Source organism: Panthera tigris, chromosome D2, assembly GCF_018350195.1.
Source record: "Panthera tigris isolate Pti1 chromosome D2, P.tigris_Pti1_mat1.1, whole genome shotgun sequence".
NCBI classification, from domain to species: domain Eukaryota; kingdom Metazoa; phylum Chordata; class Mammalia; order Carnivora; family Felidae; genus Panthera; species Panthera tigris.
In genome coordinates, this window is record NC_056670.1 from 6,755,001 (window position 1) to 6,773,241 (window position 18,241).

Consider the following 18,241-nt stretch of genomic DNA (forward strand, 5'->3'; position numbering starts at 1 on the left):
ACTTGGTGGCATGGGTCCAGGAGGCAGGCATTTCCTTGCCCAAACGTAATGTAGCAGCTCGACGGTAAAACTGATGACGAGAAGGCTTACGTTTTTCCTTATTTAAAAAAAAAAAAAAAAGCCTATTTAAAGACGTTGGCCTCAAACACACTGATAGCAGCATTATTCACAACAGCCAAAACACAGACGCAACCCAAGGGGCCGCGACGAGATGAATGAGTTTGCTATGTGCACATGTGGAGTATGGGTCACCCTTCCCAAGGAGAGGAACGCTGACGTCTGCCACGACACAGCTGACCCTTAAAACCATCACGCCAAGTGAAAGGGAACCACAGGTTCCACGTGTACGAGGTCCCGAGCGTGGCCAAAATCGCAGACGGAGAAAGTCAAGAGTGGTGGCCGGTGGCCGGGGGGGGGGGAATGGAGAGCCTGTGTTTGCTGCGTGCAGAGTCTCAAGTCGCCGAGACAAAGATGTCCTGGGGGCGGACGGTGGCGAGGCCGACGGCTGCGTACAAAAGCGAACATACTTCATGCCGCTGAACTGTGCACTTAAAAATGGCTAAGGTGGTAAATGTTATGTCATGTACGTTTTACGATAATTAAAACAAAATAAATAAAAGATGTTTGTACTCTTTCAAAGCAATTATAGATTTGGAACGTTCTCAGTCACATCTTAGAAACGTTATGCTTGAAGCCTATACAGATAAAATATATACTGCTCTGTATATTTAAGGATCCACCAAAGCTGTCTTCAGTTTCCACACTTGGCCAAAACCCGATCTTTGGTTTCTATCTGGAAGGCCAAAGGGCAGAATGCGTCTTCCAGTGGTGTTCCCGGGATCCCCGAGCTGGTGTATGACCACTGACCTCACCACTCCGCATGGCAACATCAGGAAGGTGAACCAGGCACACCATTCCAGTATTTACTGGTAATATCGGAAGATTCCTTCCAAATGCTGGTGAGCATTCCCAGTGAATCTTTTTTTCTACGTTCATCTATTTTGAGAGACAGGGAGAGAGGGAGGGAGCGTGAGCAAGGGGGAGGGGCAGAGAAAGAGGGAAGGAGAATTCCCAGCAGGCTCTGCACTGTCTGTGCAGAGCCCGATGTGGGGCTCGAACCCATGAGCCATAAGATCATGACCTGAGCCAAAATCGAAAGGCTGATGTTGGGGCGCCTGGGTGGCTCAGTCGGTTAAGCATCCGACTTCGGCTCAGGTCGTGATCTCACGGTCCGTGAGTTCGAGCCCCGCGTCAGGCTCTGTGCTGACAGCTCAGAGCCCGGAGCCTGTTTCAGATTCTGTGTCTCCCTCTTTCTCTGACCCTCCCCTGTTCATGCTCTCTCTCTGCCTCGAAAATAAATAAACGTTAAAAAAATAATTTAAAAAAAAAAAAGAAAGGCTGATGTTTAACCAACCGACTGAGCCACCCAGGCGCCCGTTCCCAGGGAGTCTTAGAATAAAAAATCTCGCCCACCCAAACCCAAACTACGTGACGCGTACTTACGACTCACGTAAGTACTTATGTGCCTAGCACGTTCCAGAGATGCACCGAGATGCTCAAAGGCAGGACGGGATGGCTGGTTATGACCTGATGCCAGAGGCTGCGTGAGTAAAATCCTGACACGGTGTTCTGCAGGGAGCGGAGTCGTCGCAGCATGCTTACTGACGGTATCAAAGGCCAAGCTCACTGACTTCATGGCATCCGTAGCTCGAAACCGAGGTGTCTTGAGCGAGCAGGTATGTCTCACATGCCACCTGTGCACAGACTCTTCTGTCATTCGTCTCCAGGGAAGACGCTGACACCGGCGGGCGGGCAGTGGAAGTCGAGATGCAGACGGGAGATTTGCAAAACAGCTTGGGTATCTTGAAAGCCAATTGCAGCTCTCCACGCCACGCTTCCAGAGCCAAGGCTTAACGACGCGGTTTTCTCCCCACTGGCCGTGTGAAGGCAGCAGCTGCGTATGGTTCCAGGAAAAAGTCTGCACGAAGGCGGCGATGTCACTTGTGCCCTGAGACCGTCCAGATCCACTCTTTGTCAAGCACTGCAGAGCGCTGGGGGGAGGGGCCGCCCCAACAACCCGTGACATCGTCACCACGGAAAGCGTCAGGTCCAGGGGTGGAAGAGGAGGCCGTGACGTGACAAAAGTTTAGCAAGCCGGACACGAGCTTCCCCTCCTCGTGTGTGACACTGACGGCAGGCCCAAACAGTAAGAATGACTGAAAAACAAGTACAGCCCCGCGGCCCCTCCGCCCCATTGAGTCGTTACCTACCCTGCACCACGAACGTTCACAACCCTGAACACAAGCCACGTGCTAAGAAATTAACTTTCCTGTGCCACGGTGCTGTTACAATCTTAACACTGTAACGATTTCCATAAAATTTCAGATCTCTACTTGCGTGCCAGAAGCCAATTCCAGAACACTTGAGATTTCATTTTGGCAAAACAGGTCCTTTTAACACCCCGTCTGCTGGCACTCGGCCAAAAGGTTCGTTCAGCGCACACCCAGTATTTGTATAAAGCTGACGGAAGGGATGGACGCCCAAATGACAACAGCGGCTATCGACGGGTGACAGATTATGAATAATGATGTTGTTTTTGCTTACGTATTTTCTAAATGAAGAAAGGTCAGTGAGGGACGGGGGGTGGGAGGAGGAGGAGGAGGAGGAGAAGGAAGGAAAAAGGTTTTGTAAAGGAAAACCAAACCTGGGTTAAAAGGCAAATGGGGGCCTCTGGGGGGCTCTCTGTTAAGCGTCCAACTTTGACTCAGGTCATCGTCTCATAGTTCGTGGGTTCGAGCCCCGCGTCGGGCTCTGTGCTGACAGCTCGGTTCTGGAGGCTGCTTCGGATTCTGTGTCTCCCTCTCTCTCTGCCCCTCCCCCATTCCTGCGCTGGCTCTCACTGTCTCTCTCTCTCTCTCTCTCAAAAGTAAATACACACTAAAAAAACATTTTTTTAAGGCCAATGCAGAAAAGCCTGCAGTAGCCAGACTCGGGGGGGGGGGGGGGGCATTCAGTGGCCCTGGTGGCCGTGGCCCATCTTGCATCCATGCCCTCACACACCTGCCCGCCTAGTGACCTTCTTCCAGAATGGGCCAGCCAAACCCCCGGGGTCCCTGCACCCAGCGCCCCATTCGGCCTTCCTCCCTGGAGTGCTCCCGAGGGCAGAGCCCACACCTCCCCGTCTGTGGACCTAGAGCCTCACTCAGCCTTGCTCACTGAGGCCAGCAAAGAACGCAGTACCTTCTAGCAGCTGCCAGACCCGGCCGACACCCCTCCGCTTTGCCTGGGCCCCGTGACAGCCAGCCACACTCCCAAAGACCACGGTGAGCGGCCTCACCTGAAGGGACTGACCACTGCAGCCCGGTGTGGTCCGCCACGGGAACTGCACACTAGTTCTTACCACAGGTCCGCGTGGAACAGCCATCCCTGGGTGACAGCAGTGGCCGTGGCTGTTGCCTGTCGGGAAAAATGCCACGGGAAGGCAGGACGCCCAGACTCCGCCAGCCTCCCACAAAGGGCTTAAAACAGAGGAACGGAGGGCAGCTCCACGAGGCTGCAAACACCGGACGACGGTGCGTCAGGGGCCCAAGACGGGACAGTGAACAAGAGGGGACGCCAGGCGAGCTGGCGAGCGAGGTCCACAGACAGCACGGCGGAGCCTGGGTGGGGGGCGGGCTAACAGCGGGCCATCATCAGGAAGACACCTCCGTGACTGACCTCCGACCTTCCAGAAAGCCGGCGGTCCCGGGCGCCGGCTGCAGCTAACAACGGGTAGACAGAGGACCGACCGCACGGAGGCCGGCTAGGAGGCCGTTCCGTCCATCGTCCCCCTACGAGCACGTAGGAAAGCTAACCTACCGCCGGGCAGACAAGAGGCCTGCTGAGGGCAGGGGCGGCGTCCGCGGGCTCAGTGCCGGGTCACCGGCCCCGAGCGGCCACCAGGCGGCACCTGCGCGCGGCGGGTTTTCCCCAGAAGAAGCGCACACCTTTGGGTATCGCAGCCAAGGGCGGCACGTGCTGCACTGCGCAGGCGCACACCGTCCGTTCTGCCGAATTTCCCCCCCCTCTCCTCCCCGCCATCCTCGGCTATTTGGCTTCCAACTTTTCGCTACGGTCCGCAGCTGGGACGAACGGGGCTCTCGAGTATTTCTCAGAATACACTCCTGGAAGGAGGACTGCCGGATCAAACAGCAGGGAGGCATCCGTGCCGTCCCGCTTAGAAGCCACCCTGCATGCCCTTATCTCGAAGGGCAACTGTCACCAGCTCGCGTGAACGACCAGGACTTCTCGGAGGACTCCCCTAAAACAGATGCCTCTGACATCCACAGACCCATTTTTGGTGCTCCTCGGACGCACCAGTCCCTGTTCCAGGCTCTGTTCCTGCTCTCCTGTGGCTCCACCGAGGATGAGCCCCCTTCTCCCTCTAAGGGGGCTGGTCCTCCCTGACACCAGCTGTCACTTTGCTTCTCTCATTTCCTCAGAGGAATAACTGCCCCGGGTCCCACCCCTAAGACACAGAAACGTCACGTCCCCTATGACCACAAAGAGGCTCCCGGCATGTGTCCACCCCCACCTTAGCTGGTCCCTTCTCACCAGCCCCTCTAACGAGGGGAAGGGCAGTGATAAAGATGCTCAATCATACAACTGTACCTTTTTATCCACTTTCTTAAAAGTGGACCTTTCAGGGGCACCTGGGTGGCTCAGTTGTTTAAGTATCGCCTTGGCTCAGGTCATGATCTAATGGTTCACCAGTTCCTGATGTCGGGCTCTGTGCTGACGACTCAGAGCCTGCCTCCTGCTTCAGATTCTGTCTCCAGCTCTCTCTGCCCCTCTCCCGCTTGTGCTCTGTTAGTCTCTAAAATAAATAAACATTAAAAAAAAAACCAAACAGTGGACCTTTCAGAGATCTTCCTGGTGGATTTAATGAAAGCTTTAGCCCTCTCCCCAGAAAAATGCACACACCCAAAATGCTAAGTACGATTTCGGCGGCTTCACGAAACCCTTGCATGGACCCCAGTAAGAGCCTGGGGCCGCTCCCAGGGCCTTCACCAAATGATCAAAATGGGGCTCGAGAAGCCCCCGTGAGTCCCCACCACCCTGCCCCCGCTTCTAAAATCAGTGGAGAGGAAAGCAAGCCACGTCCAGGGCCCCGTGGAAACTTGGAACGCGGCCCGCACAATGGCTGGTAACTCTGTAGGCCTTTCAAAGGGATTCAGGTGTCGCTACACAAACAGCGGCCATGAAACAAATGTGAAATTCCCAGCCTGCCTAAGGCTGGCAGGGCCGCGAAGAAGCGCTGGGCAGGCTGGGCCTGAGCACAGAGCCCACTCCACGGTCACCGACTCCATCACTGCGCGTAACCCACTACCTGGAAAGCTCCGCATGGGCAGAGACCGGTGTGTTCGCACCCGTCCTTAGCCTTGTCCAGGATGCTAAGCTGCTATCCAGGATTGGGAGGGCTCCAGCCACACCCCGAGGCCACCTGTGAAGATTTCCACGGGGCACGTGGGGGCTCAGTCGGTTGAGCGCCCGACTCCTGACCTCGGGCCTGGTCATGATCTCACAGCTCATGAGTTCAAGCCCCGGGTGGGTCTCTGAGCTGCCTGTGTGAAGCCTGCTTGGGAATCTCTCTCCCTCTCTCTGCCCCTCCCCCACTCTTATTGTCTCTCTCAAAATAAATAAACTTAAAAAAAAAAAAAAAAGATGATGACAAACACAGAACATTCTGTGCACTTGGGATCTCAGGGTAAGCAGGCTCAGCTAACGGCCGGCGGGGACCGGTCAGGCTCTGGGATCAGATCCGGAAGAAACACAAGCCAAAGGACAATGGTCCACGTGATGAAAAATCAATGGTCCATGGCCACCAGGCTGGGCACAGATGACCGTGTCAGGGCGACAGCACCCGGTGGGCAGAAGGAAGGCACACCCCCTCTGTCAGAGAGCACCGTCCGGGTCAGCTTCTGCTGCCCTGTCCCAGGAAAACGGACCGCCACAGGCATGCACCCAGAGTGCTCACCTGACCACACCGTGACGCAGGAGCCGCGAATCCCATCTCACACGAGAGACTGTGCCCCGACAGGCCTTCCACCCCAGTCCACCACCCTGTCACTCCCCCAACGCTCTCAGAATCCAGGCTCCGGGTCCTTGTCTTTCCCAGTTCTCGTCACCGCAAGGCCCCTCGGTCGGGCACCAGCACACGGTGGCTCAGGAACATCCGATGGCCCCACAGATGTGTCCAGGCGGCCAGTCACCCCATCCCCACTGGCTGTGTCTCGGGTGACCAGGGCAGCGGCTCCGCTCCAGCTGGAGGCCACGGACTGTCCCACAGCGTGCTTCTCGTGATGCCCTTTTGGTCCCAAGGCTTCTCCTCCTGCACGGTGGCCTGCCATGCCCTCTGTGGCCCTCAGGAGGGGCCGGCTCCACTTCTCCGGGGCCCCAAGCGCACCCCACCCCAATTCAGGCTGCCGCCCAAACTGTCAGCTCCCCAACCCCCCAGCCACCTCTCTGGCCTCCGCTGCCACCCCCACGACTCAGGACGCTCTGCTCCCCACCCTACCCGCAGGACGGTACTCCTCCCCCCAGGGACTTCACTGAGCCTGCGGCTCTGGGGAACTCCGGCCACCTGGCCTGGCAGGACAGTCTCCACCCACCCCCCTCTGGGACTCAGGACCGCGGCCCTGCCCTTCGGGGCTGCACACAGTACGCCAGTACCTTTCAGAGACACTGGGGGCCAGGGCAGCGCGGGGCACAGCCGCGGAGTCCAGCACTCACTGCTGTCTCCGTATAGTGGTTCAGACACACAACTACACGGGACCGGGGAAGGCGGCACTGAAGTAAGGTTCTCTTCTCTTAACAGGATAACAAACGTTGGCTGTGGTGGGGTTCTCGAGCCAGTGTTTCCAGGGTCGTGCAACGTGGGACCAGATGACCAGGCTCAGCCAGGCCAAGCTCTCCGTTCAGGCCAGGAAGCCCGGGCTGGCAGGTCGAGGTCTGGCCTGCAGGTCCCCCTGCAAGGGGACTGGGGAAGTGGGGAGGGGAAAGGGGAGAAGGCGAAGGCGACGTAAATGAGAAACGCAAACCAAAGAAAACACACTGAAAGTGGAATTTAGAACTCTGCCAAAAACTGTGGGCTTATCAAATAAACCCTAATTTCTAATAAAGACACTAAAACGCTGATGTGCCTTGGATAGAAACCGTTAATCTTCTCCAGGTTTTACATTCCAGCAGATAGCTAAAACTCAGCCACATTTTTTTTTTTAAGTTTATTTATTTAAAGGGGGAGGGGCAGAGAGAGAGAGGGAGGGAGAGAGAAGAGGGCAGGCTCCAAGCTGCCAGCACAGAGCCCAATGTGGGGCTCAAACCAACGAACCGTAATATCACGACCTGAGCTGAAACCAAGAGTCAGAGATTCAAGCCACTGAGCCCCCCAGGTGCCCCATAAAATGCACCCACATTTTCTAAAGACAAGCTGTCAAGTGCCACTATGACTCGCTACGTGCTTGCGAAGTGCCACTCGGTGTCCGATTCCCCTTGGCCGGCTGACCACGCAGCACCCTTCCTCCCACACCCCTCCCTGCTGCCGGAGGTCTCGCACGGAACACAGAAGCCCCAGAAACAAGAGAAAAAAAGAAAAGAAAACCCAACCCCACCATGTCTGGTGCTGTGTGCACTACCCTACAGTCTGGGTTACCTTCCCCCTGTGCCGAGCACAGGGAGCCCAGGGCAGGCGCCCCTCCCCCCACCGCCTCCTGGGGGCACCTCCTGCGGATGGCACTGATCTGTCCGCGTGTCTGTCCCCGCACTGAGCCCTCAGGGACCCCAGACCACAGCTCGCTCCTCTGTGGGTCTCCAGGCTCAAGGAGGTTCCGGCCCCCAGCAGAGCCCGGACAACTAGCTCGGGCAAAGTCGTCTTCCCAAATACGATTTACTTACGTGTTCTCTGAGTTACAATCAGAGCCCCAATTTCCTAATAAAATCTTTCAAATCTAACAATTTCTCATTCCACGGTTGTATGTGCAACGTTGTTCCAACAGAGGAAATGCAGCCTCGCTTGCAAAAAGAGAACTTCTGCTGTAAAAACAGCAGTCCCCCCCCTTGTGGACATGTGGGGGCCACACGGAGTACGGACACAGGGTGGCTCCCTGACCTCACACAGCTGGACGCAGATACACAATCAGTCCGGTCAAATAAGATTATCTTCTGTCTCTCCACCATCAGGATATGTATCTTCATACACTTTTAATTTGTCTGTGCCTAAATTTTCCCCAAGGGACAAATGATGGACACAAAGCCTTCGCGTGCCCACGGCAGGGAGCGAAGGGGGGGGGGGGGGGGAGACAACACAGTAACAGCACGTCAGGGCATCTCCCGAACATGGGACACGCGACACGGCGCTTCACGCTTCTCCCGAGTCTTGACTTGCCCTCCCGGGGTTTTCTCTCCACCCTGGGTCATCACCCATTTTGGCCACGTCAGAAACACGCACTAGGACAGAAAGCCAACGTCTACTCTGCACGGGCTCAGACACCCCTCTGCTGGCCTAGATACACAGGACCATGTGAGTTCAGTCTTTGCTGCACGACGTGGAAAGCATTTAAAATGTCGGCATCTGCGATCTCCCCACCTGCCTGTAACGGGGGCGCAGGACAGCCGGCCCCTCTCTGACAGCAGGGGTTGTCCAAGAGAGGTCCCCAGGCCAACGGCATCAGCGTCACTCGGGAACACGTCAGGCACAGAAGGTGCCGGGCTGTTTCCAGGAAGCCCCAGGTGATTCTAACACACACCGAAATTTGGGAATCTTCTGTGTAGGCTGATAAACCTCCGAGGTCATGGGACTGCTCCGCTGGGCTACCCTGTGTGTCTCAACTCTCACGTGATCATCATGGCTACCCACCATGGCCACTCTGGCCATTTTTACCAGCTGGCAACGGCCCCAGACATGAAGCTCCTTAAACGGCATTCCTCCCACTCTGATGGGCAAATTACTTGTGCCCCACTGCCCTCCTCTGTAAAAAGGGATAATAATGTCCATCTCCCAGGAGAGGGGGTCAAGGGCTTCGACGGTCACGAGGTCAAGGGCTTCGACGGTCCCTGGCCACGCGGTTAGGCCTCAACAGATGTGAGTCCCCAGGATGAACACACCTTTGCCAAAAGGTCTAACGGCCCCCTGACTTCCATCCACTCGGTTCCAGAACCCTGATGCAGGTCACGTGGGACCCACACAGACAGCACCTGGCTCCAGTGTAGAGGTGTCTACAAGCCGTGCAAGCCTGGCAGTCAACAGAGGAAGTCCAGGCTACAAAACCGTGCCTCCGACAGTCCTTCTGGACGGAAGCCACCCAACTCCGGGCACGAGGGCAGACCTACCTCAGGGGAGATACGGGACGAACGCAACAGATAGTAACAAAAGGAGTCGTTAAGAGAAGCTAACATCTACCTTGTGATCAACTTGGGCCGGGCACCAGGCGCCCGACAAGTGATAATCTACGCCGTCAGGACGCTGTGAGGGGTCTGCTGATATCACACCAGGCCACATACGGTAAAGCCACAATCTGCACCCACACCGCTCCGCTCGCTGACAGAAAGCTGCTAGTTAGCTAAGCGTCCACCGGCCACTGGGTACCACGTTCCCCAAAGCAGCGATTCTGAGACACGTAAACGTAGGCACAAAACCCACCGCCGTGGGGCTCGATGCCAGGCCCTCCAAGCCCTGGACAGAAACGCTGGCGAAGCACGCTTGGGGTCCCCGTCCTTCCCTCCCCTCTGATCCGATTCTAGCCGAGTCAAGTCAAAACTCACGGCACAGCCCTTCTCTCTTCCCCCAACGCCCCCACACACCGCCTCACCCCTGATTCTCCACCATCCGTGACCCAGAGTTCTCTCATCCTTTCTCCCCCACGGGACGGCCAAAGTCTCTGGAAGTAACCACAGTTTCTGTGAAACCCACAAAACCAGGTGGAATCTGGGCTCTGCGTGTGTAGACCAGGAGCGTGGTGTTGCCCCGTTCACTGGTCGCTGATTCACTTTGCTTTCCTGACACTTCTTGGTTACCAGTCCCTAAGAAGCAGGACGAAAGTACTCAGTGTACCTATTTAAAGCCAGCCTCAGGGGACGTCTCACACAACGTTCACTGAACAGCAACTCTGTTTCAAAACCTGCAAGCCTGCATCTCCCACATTATTCCCTTGCATGCCTCTGAAGCCCCAGGGGAAGGCTGTCAGGGGTCTAGGTCGAGGAGAGATCCCCAGGGACTCTTCCTTCCTCAAGAAGACTGAGGTGACTGACCCACTCACGTCACTCAAGGCTGCTGAATGGAGAACGGAGACTGAAACAAGATCCATCCCAAAAGCCCGGACTCTGCCCCCCTGAAACGTTGAGACTAAGGGACCGCCCTCCAAGCAACAGATTACCTTTGGGGGAAAAAATCACCATGACAGAAAATTTTAAATACTATTAAGAAGTCGTTTATAAAAGAGGAGATAACCATGTTCATGGATAGAATTACAGTATTAAGATACAACATGTGCCACTTCTCGCCATGAGAGGCGAGTCCCATTGCCAGGACTTGGTCAAGAACTTGAGGAACATTCCAGAGCATATATGGAAGAACAGAGGTCCACAGATAAGCAAGGCCCAAGATACAAGAGCCAAGGAGAGGCTCACCCTGCCATGTGTGACACTGCAAAACTCTAAAACCCTGGCAAAGAAGCAGACACGTGACCGGTATAGACTAGAACACCCCAAAACAGACCTCTGTGAAGAATCTCAAAACCCTTATGCTGAGTTTGATGGGAACAGAGTTTCAGCGTGGGGTGACCAAAAGGTCTGAAGGTGGACAGCAGTGACAGGTGCACAACACCGGGAATGTGCGAAATGCCACCTAACGGTAAAATGGTTAAATGGTTTAAAATGGTACATTTTAGGGCATATTTATGTTGCCGCACCTTAAAAAAAGATTTTTAAAAATCAGTGTGCTGAGTTGAAGGGGGCCATCCACAAAAAAGTACCACTCTAGGGTTCCATCTATATAAAGGTCTAGAAGATACAACCACTAAGCCACAGTGGCAGGACGCAGATCAGTGGTTGCCTGCGTCTGGGGACACAGTGGGGGCTGGACTGCAAGGGACCCACAGGAAGCTGGGAGTGATGGAAATGCTCTGGACTGCGCGAGTCTCACGGGTATGCACATCTGCCAAAACTCATCAAATCGCGCACTTTGGGTATAGTTTGCCATGTGTAAATTCTCATTCAATAAAGTTTTAAAAATAGGCTTGTGTGCGCATGCGGGAACCCCAAGTATGACACAGGTGGCTCCACGTTCTCCCATTAAAATGTTAAGGGAAAAAACACAGTATTTAATAACGTGGGAAACACTGGCTCACCAAATGGGGAAGGCAAAAAATACTACTGGATTCCGTTTTTATGCCATATGTTAAGATAGACCTCAAACAAATGAAAGGCCTGACTGTGAAACATAAAAGTAGGAAGCTGATAGAAGAAAATACAGAATATCTCTGCGACCCTGGGGTAAGGACCCCCAGAGGGCAAAAAGGAATGGGCTACATCAAAACAAAAACTTCTGAAAGTGACCCCTGACAAAGTGGATAGGCAGGCAGCAAGTCGAGACTAGGCAAGAAGCAGCTGCAAATCAACACCAGAGAAACCGACCACAGCTGGTTAAACAAACACTAATAGCCTAACAGATATATTAAAAGATGCTCAAATTCACGAAGAAATTACACAACTACCCGGTGAAATGACGAGATCCCACACCGCGGCCCCCCAATACTGGTAAGATTAGAAAGAAGGCTAAAAGGAACCCTGTCAAGGAAGTGGGGGATCAGGAACCGTCTGGCACCCACGTGGCGGATGGGGGTAGGGGGGTCACCAGCTCAGCCCCTGGAGAACAACTGGGCAGCACGTAGTAAAAACAGGTGTGCCATTCTCTTTCACCCGGTCCTTCCCCTCCCGCACGCACTCACGCACCCGCCCTCGCGGCAGAGGGTCTCAGACTTTCCCTAGTATCACAATCTCCAGACCTGCATGTCGAAGCCCCAGTTGACGGTGTCTGCCCCCAGGGGTTTCCGATTCCGGCCTAGGTTGGGGCCTGAGAATCTGCATTTGTAGCAGCGGCCAAGTGATGCTGCTGCTGCTGGGTGTGGACTTTGAGAGCCACCACCCTCCAGAGGCTGTCACCTGCATCTTTTAAAGAGAGCATACAGGATGTTCATCACAGCTTTGCTCGAGTGGAGGAGAGCGGGCTGCGTGTCCCCCGCCAGGGCAAAGAGTAAAAAAACGAGCGAATGCTTGCGGGCAGGGCATGCGAATGACAGCAAAGCACCAGCCAAGCCAAACACGAACACAGATCTCACCGACAAAGCGCCGAATGAAATTCTTCTGGCTTTTGTAAATGTCTGAACATCGCCATAATAAAAAGGCTCACGTTGAATGAAAAAGACACCAGATGAAATCTACACCGCACGGCCCCGCTCCTGTCAGCTGAAGACACACGCACAAAATAACATCTTCGACAAGGACACACCTGGGAGAGGACGCTCCTGTGGCGGGGAGGCGCTGCGAGGAGACACGAAGGGAAAAAATAGGAGAAAGCCACTTCACCCAGGAGAGGGTCCAGTGCCAACAACTGAGAAAGGCCGGAAGGTGGAAAAGCAGGGAAGGAGGTCCATACAATGGTGGCCTCAGGGGAAGCCCCCAGGGGTTTCCACTCGGAGGGGGAGGGGGAATCTTTCTAAGGCATCGGCCCCCAGAACCCAGCCGGCTACCGGGCCCTGGAGTCCTCTCTTTGGCATATTCGCTGCTCAACAGGGCTGAGCGGTCGGCTTTTGGCAACGGGGGTGTGTGTCCACACCTGTGTCTTCCCTCCGTGTGTGGGTGTCTCTGCGGGGGAAGCGGGGAGCAGCTTCTTTGTGAAGGTAAAAAGCCTCCACGACTCAGCCACACTTGATGAGCACGCACTTCTGTTCCACTGGAACCAGAGCCCAAGCCTCGTTCAGGGCCCACAACCCTCCTCTCCCTCTTTCTTCCCCATCCCTTCCCGCACCTCCCTGGGCTTCCCAGCTCCCACATCCAGACGGTGACAGACTAACTTAGCAAGTGACAAACTTTGCGGCCACGATTCTGCATAAATGACCCTTTATACTGCTGACCAAGAGCCTGTCACTGAAAGGCCACAACCTTCAGGACCAGGCATGCCATGAACAGTTCTTCCAAAGACACTGGTTATAGCTACCATCAAGAAAAGGCAAAGAAAAAGCCATCAATGATCTGTCCTGCCCCCTCAAGGGCACATTGGGCGCAGCTCTGCCCAAGGGCCACAGAACGGCTCGGCCACACAAAGCGGAGGAAATGCGGAGGGAACAATCAGAATAAAGATCACCACTGACTGACTTTATGTGAGAAAATGCAAAAGATGCTCTGGCAGTGGCTTTAAGCAAGCAAGCCCCTGCCAGGAATGTGTGACTTCAGGGAAAGAACCGGATGGACAACTGGAGGAAGAAGCAGAGGAAAGTAAAAAAGCAGCATAAGCCCGAGCTGGCCCAACACGCCCGCCTCCCCAAAGCCCGGGGAGATCGTACCCCTGCGCCAACAATCCAGAATCTTTAGTCCCCAACACGGTTTTGTCCTTTCCATAGCAGCACTTTTCAATGGTGAGTAAAGGTTTAGGAATTCTAGAGAGTCTTCCTGAAATGCTTCGCGTAAAATAAAGTTTCATGCATAAAGCATATTGGATACGCCGCGGGGGTACATTTCAGTTTTTTAAGAAACGTATGATAGCAGTATGTAGGGGTCCTTTAGATCTTCACGAGATGTGTGAGCAAAGCCTGTGCCTATTTTTCCAGCAGAATACAGGATCTGCCACAATTTGAAAATTAAGGGACTTGACTAGGGAAAAAAAAGGAAAAGGGTGGAGTTTTCAAGGTAAAATTGAGTGACTATGGTCAACGAAGGCAATTCCGACTTATGAAAACAAAGTTCTCGGGGCACCTGGGTGGCTCAGTGACCCCCCCCCCTCCCCCACCAACACACCGTGGGTTTGAGCCCCACATCAGGCTCTGTGCTTGACAGTTTGGAGCCTGGAGCCTGCTTGGGATTCTGTGTCTCCCTCTCTCTCTGCCCCTACCCCACTTGCGTTCCGTCCGTGTCTCTCTCTCTCTCTCTCTCTCTCTCTCTGTGTCTCTAAAACAAATAAACATTTAAACAAAATAGAAAGAAAACAAAGTTCTTTAAGTGCCAAAACTTAATGACAAGCCTCTGTTATGGGTTGTTGTTTTTTTTTTAATTCCAGCTGAATAAGCATTTATCAGGCAGCGACAAGTTACACACTGTGCAAGACGCTTGGGATCTTCGAAGGAATAAGATACTGTGTTAATAACTGTGTCCCTTTAATGTCAGCTTAATCCATCCCTTATGTTAATTTCTTTTTTTAAAAAAAAAATGCTTACTGATATTTTCAATAGCTTACTAGGAGCACGGAACAGCTACAGAAATGTATCTTACCATTTTATTAAAAATGTAAATTTCTAGCCTGAAGCAGAAATAGAAGGAAAAGACTGACTCCCTGCTTTACATATTGCTATCATTTTCTGCAGAATAACTAGCTACTTAAACTGTGCAAGGTGCCAGCTGCCACCTCCTGCTAGCCAGCAGGTCACAGAGCCGCAAGGCCTCCAAGAAGAGAAACCGTGAAGAAAACCAAAAGATCAGGGCCTCCAGACCCAAAGCAAGATAAGGCAAGCGGAGCTGCTGGGGGGGAGGTTCCCTCAAAGCTGGAGCCTGCAACGGGAGGGCACGAGCTGCTGCCGCTGCCGGCTGGCTCGCTGGCTCGGCCAAGGCAGGGCTTCGGAGCTGGAAGGCTGCCACCTGCTGAATCACCAAACATCCCCGGGCTTCCCTTGGAGCACTGGCCAGACAGGGACCCATCCTCCGCCCGGCTTCTCCCGCGGACATCCTACCCAACCAATGAGACGCGCAGCCCCGTCCCCTCCAGCACAGGCCCACGCGGCTGCCAGCCCCCCTGGTGTTGTTGGGGCGGCCTCCCCGGCAACTCCCACCGACCTGCGACGTCCCCAGCGCCTCTCCCCTCTTTCTGCCCACCGAGTCCTCCCCGCGGGACCGGGACCGGGACCGGGACGGGGGGGGGGGGGGGGGGGTGGCTCACGGCACACCCTGACAGGCGCACCGCTCCACGGCCAGGCAGCCAACCAGAAACACCCCGTCATCCGAGAGAAAAGTAACCTGTCCAAACAGCTGGAAAGGTCCAGGAAGGGAAATGTCAAGGGAGCTAAAACAGCGGGCCGACCCCCGGCACGGAAAATAAACTTCCCTTTCACAAAGCAGCCTTCGCTCCAGGTTTCCTAGGCGTGCGCCGCCGAAGTCGGCTCTGCTTGAAGGTGAAAAGAAACATCTGAGCAGCGCCGGCACGGATCCCTTTCACTCCCTCCGGCCACGACTTACACTCGCGGCTCCCGGGAGGGAAACAGGCGTTAACCAGAACGCGCCAGCCTGAATCCGTTGGCTGCACCAGGACGCCCAGCCCGGCCCGCCGGCGGCCGCAAGCCCCCGCCTGGGTCCACACGCCGTCGCCGCCCTGCCCTTGACCAGTCGCCTCGGGGTCGCAGGGACCCCTCGCTCGCGGGGACAGCCGCGTCCTGGAGGGACTGTCCAGTCCCGGCTGCGCTGACGACTCCTCCAGGCCTTGGCCAGTTCCCCCTCAGCCGGCGGGGGCCGCCCCCGAACCTGCAGGCGGCTCTGCGGCCTGGGGTCAGCAGCTCACTCCGCAGGGGAGGGGATCCCACCTGTTAAGCAGTCGGGGGGCACCGAGGGGCCGCGGCGGGGGAGGGGGACCCCGAAACCCTGGGCGCCTGACCAACGCTGCGATCGGGGCCCCGAGGTGCCATCTGTCACGCCGCCGCCCGGGGCCGTGGGGGTGGGGGCCGTGATTTGGGGGTCGGGCCCTGTGGGTCTCCGGACCCCCGCCGGGTCACCGGACGAGGCGCCTCGCCCCCCGGCCCTTCCGGCCCGCCACCCTCGGCTCGCCCCAACCCGACACAGGCAGCCTTCCAGCCCGCACGCAGCACCCCCGAACGGCGCCCACTGACGCCCCCGCCTTCTTCGCCGCCCCCACCGGGTCCCGGAGCCCCGCGGGCAGCCCGTCCGGCCGAGACCCGCGCCCACCCCCGGGAGCTGCGGCGCGGGGGGAGTGCCAGCCAGGTGCGCGCGCGGGTCCGCGCGGGCTGCACTCACGCCCCCTCGCCCCGGAGCCGCCCGCACGCCGCTCCCCATCGGCCCCCCCGGGATCGCCGCTCCCACCCCACCCCCGCCCCGCGGCTCACTTGCACCGGAGTCGCAGCTGCCGCCGGAATTCCGCTCTCCGAGCCCCCCGCCGCGCACCAAAATCCGGGGCTGGGCAGCGTCGGGGCTCCGCAGCGGGATCGCGCTCTCCGGCCGGCTCGCCGTGCGCGAGGGGACCGCAGCCTTCCCCGGCCGGCCCTGCCCGCTCCGTCCTGCCCGTGGCCGCCGCCGCCGCCGCCGCCGGGCCGCTGCCTCGCTGGTGCGAACGCTTCCGACTTGCCACCGCGAGCCTCCGGGCTGCCGAGCATGCCCAGTCCGCGGCCCGCGCCGGCCCGGCTCTCCGCGCGCCGCGATCCGCGGCTCCGGGTGTTCGCGGCGGCCGGGGGGCGGGGGGAGCGGGCCGGGCGGGCGGGGTCGGCGGGCTCCGTGCGGGCGGGTGCGGGACCCGGGCCAGGCTGCGCCCCGAGGGGCAGCGGGCGTGGCCCCTTACTTTACTTTCCAGGAATCGGGGGAAGGGCCCCGGCCTGCGCCCGGGGGAGGGCGGGGGGGGGGGGGTGTCTCTCGGTGACACCGGAACGGAGCCGAGTTTTACGGTCGGGCTGGGCACACTGCCTGGGGCGGAGCCGGAGCTGGTCAGACCAAGGAACGCAAACTCGGCCGTTCCGCAGGTGGGCTCGGGGACACGAGTTTGCGAGCCACCCGGAGATTCTGTCCCCCCGACCCCGAGACGAACCCCTGGTTGATCACAAGAAAGGGCGGCTCCTACGTTCCGACCCCTAGTCACACCTCTGTGCGGGCTCTCACTACTCCCTCCCCCACCGCCCCGAACAATAAGGCCGCCCGCGGGCACCCCGCGAAGCCCGTGGGGGCGAGGTAAGCCCGCGGCGCGCAGGCCCCGGGCGGGGACCGAGACCCCGGCCGCCCCGCCCCGAGCCCCGCCCCTGCCGCCGCTCCGAGGGGCCGGGAAAACCCGGACACCGGCCGCACTCGGACGGGAGCAGCGCGCATGCCCAGTAGCCCGACCTGGCGCAGGTCGCCCCCAGGAAGGTTTCCCCGGCTCCGAGAGCCCGACCCCCGCGCCCGGGTGAGAGGCGGGCGACGCGGAGAGGGGGCCTGCGGCGCGGGGCCCTCCGTCCTCGGCCGGCCCTCGCGGCACCCCCGTGGCGGACAGGCGTCCGGGGCCGCGCCTGCCGCGGGGTCGGCCCCTGGGCCAGCGCGGGAGGGGGCGCGCGGCGGCGGCGGCGGCAGCGCCTGGGCACGTGACTGTCCGCGGCGCTGGGGGCAGCCATGTTCCGGCCGGCGGACCGCGGGCGCGAGCGGGCGCCGTCCTCCCCGCCACGCCCTCCCGGCCTGGGCTCGGGCCCTGCCTCGGCCCCGCAGCTCGGCCGTGGGCTCGCGGAGCCGAAGGCGCGCGGCCGGGCTGCGGGGGCGCGCGGGCTCTGCCTCCCCGAGGCGGAAGCTGGGGCCGGGGCCCCGGTCCGTGCGGGCGCACAGCCCGGGTGGCGAGCCCCGCCGCGGGCACGCGGGGTCCCCGGGGCCCGTGGGCAGCGGCGTCAGCACCCGAGAATCCGTCAGCGGCGCGGGGTGCTGGGCCGCCCGAGCCGAGCCCCCGGGTGCGACCCCGCTCTCCCGGGGGTTGCGGGGCATGTCACCGCCTCGCTTGAGCCCAGCCGGAGGCGGCCCCTCAGCCCGGGAGCGGTCGGGCATGCACCCCGGTGCCCCCCACCCTGCGCCCGGCTCTGCTGGCTCCGTCTCCCCCCTCGACGCCGCCCTGCACCTCCCAGGGAGGCTGAGAAGGTGCCGCCGTCACGGGCGGCTTTAGGGGAGCAACTGAAACTGAGCTCGACGTGCTCCGAGTGCCCACTGAGTGCTCACCCCTCCGGGAGTCAGAGCGGCCCCGCTGAGAACTTTCGTCAGTTTGCACCTAAGA

General features: G+C 58.1%; 1 protein-coding gene across 1 annotated transcript in view; it reads right to left on the bottom strand.

Moving 5' to 3' along the window:
- The window catches only part of SGMS1 (sphingomyelin synthase 1), a 282,425-nt gene extending 265,862 nt beyond the window's left edge, over positions 1-16,563 (bottom strand). Inside the window, exon 1 of the mRNA XM_042961125.1 lies at positions 16,353-16,563. The gene's annotated coding sequence lies outside the window, so the exon portion shown is untranslated. The remainder of the gene's footprint in view (positions 1-16,352) is intronic.
- Between the last annotated feature and the right edge of the window lie 1,678 nt (positions 16,564-18,241).